This window comes from Natator depressus, chromosome 2 (assembly GCF_965152275.1).
Source record: "Natator depressus isolate rNatDep1 chromosome 2, rNatDep2.hap1, whole genome shotgun sequence".
Classification (NCBI taxonomy): Eukaryota; Metazoa; Chordata; order Testudines; family Cheloniidae; genus Natator; species Natator depressus.
In genome coordinates this window covers 74,935,551-74,941,550 of record NC_134235.1, presented here as the reverse complement: position 1 = coordinate 74,941,550, position 6,000 = coordinate 74,935,551, and the positions used below count along the sequence as shown (strand labels likewise).

The 6,000-nt window shown below is 48.8% G+C and overlaps 1 long non-coding RNA gene across 1 annotated transcript in view; it reads right to left on the bottom strand.

Moving 5' to 3' along the window:
* LOC141981434 (uncharacterized) overlaps positions 1 to 6,000 on the bottom strand; it is a 59,149-nt gene continuing 53,149 nt past the window's right edge. The window contains exons 2-3 of the long non-coding RNA XR_012637774.1: positions 809 to 879; positions 1 to 145 (exon numbers count right to left, since the gene is read on the bottom strand). This is a non-coding gene — a long non-coding RNA (uncharacterized LOC141981434). The remainder of the gene's footprint in view (positions 146 to 808; positions 880 to 6,000) is intronic.

Here is a 6,000-nt window from a genome sequence, read left to right as displayed (position 1 = left end):
TAGCTAAGTGTTCGTCCAATGGTTGTTCTATTTGAATAGAGGGTCATCAGGGTTTAACAACCTTCCCTTGTTAGCCCTTTGTTGTTACCTCTTGGAATTTTGGTCCACGATACAAGTAAAAAGACAGCAGAGAAGGCAGACCAGCCTTGCAAGCAAAATGGAATTTGTAGTCTGATACAGATACATAAAGAGTCCAGAGCATAAAACAAAATTGATATGTTGTACATAGATTCCCCAAACCATCACAGGGAGCTTCATGCTGAAAACTGGAACCTATTACTGCTTTTTCCCGCCGTTCAGCTTAGTGATTGCTTTACATTTCAAAAAGAAAAGGAGTACTTGTGGCACCTTAGACTTTTCTTTTTGCGGATACAGACTAACACGGCTGCTACTCTGAAAACTTTACATTTCAAGGCTCTTTGCAAGGAAGTGAGCTCGAAACATACCTTTTTAAAACAACAAAAGCTGTTTTACATGTCTGTTTCCACCAAATCAGCAAAGTGGGACACAAAGGCTAATACTGGATGTACATAATAATAAAGGACAAAAAGGTTTTAATAAAAAAAACTGGTGGTTGTGTAATTTTCTGATATTAAATGAATGCTTATTATATTCTCATTTATTAAAGTTTGGAAATACATTGATTTTTTTTAAAATTACAGAATTCTACCTATATTTATAAACAGCACGTATAGAAGTGTGCTATTATCTACATGCATTGCAGCCTTCTAAAACATACAAATGAAATTATATGCTATCTCAGAATTTTTAATAAATAGGACTGTCATTTGTTTGTTTTTAAACTTACCACAATCCCTCTGAAATGACTCCTGTTTAATGGACCTTATGAAGTATTTAAGCAGGAACATTTGCATCATCCTGAAACAGGGGAAATAAATATCTTTTCAGTGGCATTCATCATAAAGACTTCATGCTGACAGCTCAGCAACCTGGCTAAGAGAAGGAGAACGTCACCTGCTATGCCTGCACAGCTGTCATTAATCTGGATAGCTATTGAATAAATCTCTTCCGCTACTTGATGCTTGTGTTTTGTACCTATGTTCTCTCCCCTCCTCTTGCTTCTGGATCATGACCTTAGACCTGGTGGGAGCTCCTCTGCTAGGAAATGCTGTTGTTGAGCTCAGTTCTCTGTAATATTTCTCTTCTGTCATTTTTAACAATTATATTTAAACACTGTAAAATGTGTGTCCCCATATATTCAGTTTATTTTAAAAAAACCTCAATGAATGTGGCAATTTATATTCAACTATTAAACTGTAAAATAGAGTTCTCTTTTAAGGCAGTATGTTATTTTAAAATCTCAAGGTTTTAAAATTATTATGATGGCACTTATTACTATTACAGTATTTATATTACAGTAACATCCATCCAAAGGTTCCAGTCAGAAACTAGGGCCCCATTGTACTAGTGCAGTTTGTCCACATACATAGGAAGACAATAGTCCTGTCCTATAAAGCAGAGCTTACAATTAATTCAATCCTTATTAAGAATGGGTTCTTATTAAAGGAGGGCTAGTATTGCAAATGGATCTGCCTGGACACACCCATGCAGAACCCCAGCTGGATTTCTGGGTGTGCCCACATGGATCCATTTGCAGATTCCAGCCTTAAAGCCCCAGTCATGCCAGCAAACTGGACTGCTACAAAACTCCATTGACTTCTGGTAGCTTTTTGTTTGTGTTTAACTTTATCACTGTTATTCATGGTAAAAGACAACAAGATTGCTGTATGCAGTGTTGTTATAGCTGTGTGGGTCTCAGGATATTAGAGAGACAATGTGGATGAGCTAATATGTTATTGGACCAACTTCTGTTGGTGAGAGAGACAAGAAGAAGAGCTCTGTGTAAGCCTAAAAGCTTGTCTCTCTCAACAACAGACATTGGTCCAATAAAAGATATTACCTCACTCACCTCGTCTCTCTAATAAGGTTACAATTTCTGAAGGCACCAGCAAATGGTTCATTAATACTGCCAGTGGTGAGCTGGAGCCGGTTCGCGCGAACCGATTGTTAAATTTTGAAGCAGTTTTAGAACCCATTATTAACCCGCTTCCCTGCAGGGGACACTGAGGCTTTGATGGGCTCCGACTGAGAAGTGGTGTAATTCTCCTCCAGCCACAGGGGGCGCTGCGCTGCGGGAGCCATGTGGGCTGCCGCCTGGCCCTGGGCACGAGCCCTGTTGTTGCTGCTGCTCCCCTGGCCCTGGGGCTCCTGATGCTGCCTGGTGGGTCCCCGGCTGCATCCTGCTGCTCTCCCCGTGAGTACCCACCACCCTGCCCGCAGCCAGCCCCCGCCTCCAGCCCCCGCCGCACCCCCTGCCTGCAGCCAGCCCCTGCCACACCCCCTGCCCTGCCTCCAGCCACCCCTGCACCCCCTGCCTGCAGACAGCCCCTGCCCTGCCTCCAGCCACCCCCACACCCCCTGACTGCAGCCAGCCCCTGCCCTGCCTCCAGCCAGCCCCTGCCCGGCCTCCAGCCAGCCCTGCACCCCCTGCCCGCAGCCAGCCCCTACCCTGCCTGCAGCCAGCCCCCGCCGTGCCTCCAGCCAGCCACTGCCCTGCTCGCAGCCAGCCCCTGCCGTGCCTCCAGCCACCCCCTGCCCTGCCCTGCCTCCAGCAACCCCCTGCCCTGCCCGCAGCCAGTCCATCTCCAGCCACCCCTGCACACCCTGCCCGCAGCCAGCCCCTGCCACACGCACCCCCTGCCCTGCCCGCAGCTAGCCCATCTCCAGCCACCCCCTGCCCTGCCCTGCCCCACCAGCCACAGTCTCCAGCCACCCCCTGCCCTGCCCGCAGCCAGCCCCTGCCGCACCCCCTGCCCTGCCCGCAGCCAGCCCGTCTTCAGCCACCCCCGCACCCCTGCCCGCAGCAGCCCCTGCCGCACCCCCTGCCTGCAGCCACCCCCTGCCCTGCCCGCAGCCAGCCCGTCTCCAGCCACCCCCGCACCCTCTGCCCGCAGCAGCCCCTGCCGCACCCCCTGCCCTGCCCGCAGCCAGCCCGTCTCCAGCCACCCCCGCACCCCCTGCCCTGCCCGCAGCCAGCCCCTGCCGCACCCCCTGCCCTGCCCGCAGCCAGCCCCTGCCGCACCCCCTGCCCGCAACCATCCCCCGCCTCCAGCCACCCCCACGCCCCCTGACTGGCCCGCAGCCAGCCCCTGCCGCGCCCCCTGTCTCCAGCCAGCCCCTATCCTGTCTCCAGCCACCCCACACACACCCTGTCCTGCCCGCAGCCAGCCCCTGCCGCACACACCCCCTGCCCGGCCCGCAGCCAGCCCCTATCTCCAGCCCGCTCCGCACCCCCTGCCCTGCCCGCAGCCAGCCCCGCACCCTCCTGTCTCCAGCCAGCTCTGCAGCCCCTGCCCTGCTCACAGCCAGCCCCACACCCTCCTGTCTCCAGCCAGCTCCACACCCTGTGCCCTGCCCACAGCCAGCCCCGCACCCCCTGCCTCCAGCTAGCTCTGCCTCACGCCCCTGTCTGCAGCTGGCCGCACGTCCACTGGTGCCCTGCAGTTCCCAGGGCAGTAACCCTGCACACCTGCTTCAATGAGGGGGGCAGGGAACAGCTGGGACCCACACATGTGCACACCCTAGGGTGACCAGACAGCAAGTGTGAAAAATCAGGACAGGGAGTGGGGGGTAATAGGAGCCTATATAAGAAAAAGACCCCAAAATCAGGACTGTCCCTATAAAACCGAGACATCTGGTCACCCTAGCACACCCCCAGGGAGTGGGGGGGATCCACACATGTGAAACGGAGCTCATTTCTAGTTCAGGACCATCTTTTTAAAAAAAGAACTTTAGGCAGGGTTAACATACATCCGTATTTTCCCGGACAGGTCAGGCTTCTTGGTTCTTAAATCGCCGTCTGGGAGGAATTTTTAAATTTTAAAAATTTAATTTTTTTTTTTAATTTTAAAAATTCCTCCCAGGAAAATACGGACGTATGGTAACCCTGTTGGTACAAAAAATACATACTGGGGCACATCCCTTAAATCAGGACTTTTTATAGGGAACCGGTTGTTAAGATTTTGGCAGCTCATCACTGAATACTACCCACTCAAGATATTTACAACATTAAAGTGAATTACACAAACTAAGTAGCTGGTATGGTGATAGGCACTCTGTAACAGTGGTTCTCAACTGGGGTAGACAGAGGTCTTCCAGGGGTACATCAACTCATCTAGATATTTGCCTACTTTGACAACAGGCTACATAAAAAGCACTAGCAAAGTCAGTATAAACTAAAATTTCATACAGACAATGACTTGTTTATACTGCTCTATATACTGAAATGTAAGTACAATATTTATATTCCAATTGATTTATTTTATAATTGTATAGTAAATATGAGAAAGTAAGCAATTTTTTCTGTAATAGTGTGTTGTGATAGTTTTGTACTTTGTCTGATTTTGTAAGCAAATATTTTAAGTGAGGTGAATGAGGTGTATTTTAAAGTACCATGCAAGACAAATCAGACATCTGAAAGGGGTACAATAGTCTGGGAAGGTTGAGAGCAACTGCTCTATAAAAAACAAAACAAAACAAATCTGTGTGTGTGAACCCGTGGGTTCAGGAGGAGCCCCATTGGCTTCAACAGCTGAAAATATCTGCCCAAGTTTCATTTTTATTTGACAGTGTTTATCACTGTAGCAACTACTAAAGACTTATTTACAACAGCCCAAAAATATATTACACAAACTATCCACAATGGGTAGTGTTAATGAGCTACTACTGCTGCTGCCCACAGATATTTTAATAACCTTGTTATCATTTTAGCATGGATCCAAGATGACAAAATTAAAACAGACAACTCAGATAAAAGCTAAACAAAACCATTCTTGAGACAGTTTGTTCTTTGGTGTGAGCAGCACTGCTAGTGAAGAGATGAGCTGTTGTACTGCACTAGGGGATTGTGGACAGGAGTGTTGGGGACACTGGGGCATGGCCACTAGGTAACTCGAGGGGATGGAAGACCACGAGTGTCGATGAAGCCCCCTCGCACTAGACCCAGTTGTCCTTGCCCCTCCCCCCCCGCCTGGAGGCAATCGCAGCAGCTCTGCGTTCTAGGCCGAAGTGTCCTTGGCCCCCCCAGCCTGGAGGCACACACAGCCGTTATGCTGAGAATCTGCAACAATATGCTGCAGAGTCAGACTGCCTGAAACTAAGCAAGGCCAAACAGGGGAGATATGGAAAAACAATGCTGAATAAAGCAGCTTTATGTATAGTTTAACAAATGATACAGAGAATCAGGGAACTAGCTGGGAACTGGATTGGCTGGCTATATGGATACTTGGGGCAGCTTGCTATTGGATAAGTATGCTGGGAAAAAGGATGTATAAAAGCCTGTGTAACTTCCTGCTCTGGGTACAGAATTTGAGATTCAAATCTCCCTGTACCTATTTGAAGCTTCAAATAAACTTTTCTGCTTCTCCACCCCGTTGTGATTATTGGGTGTAGCACACCGGGTAACGAACCAACTCAAGCTGTTGTTCAGCCTCTCGGCACTGGGTGCCGGCAACAGGAGTGATGCTTGGGCTTCCAAACCCAATCCAGAGATATAGACATTCCAGGAGATAAAAACAAGATGTTTTCCCACATACAAACTTTCTACTATTTTGTTATTTCCCCCCCAACACACACACACACATTGGGCCGGCAGTATTCATGCACTCTCACACCTGTTTTTCACTCACCCCCACCATTTTTGTATGTGGCTGAATTCACCTTCCCCCCACAGCAAGGTTGTGTCACAGTGGAAGTGGCAAGTGAGGCCCAATGGGAGGAGCTGTAGAATTATTCAGTTCATTCATAAGTGTTTAAGAAAAGATGGTTTCTCAGGGCTAAACGCTGGGTGGTGAGCAGACAATAAGAAACAGAGTTATAGCAAACAAACAAACACACACCCCCACACACGCATCCTACCCTACTCAGGGGTCAGTGTAGACACAGGAATGAGAAATGCAAGTGACGTGTGTGAATGCTTCA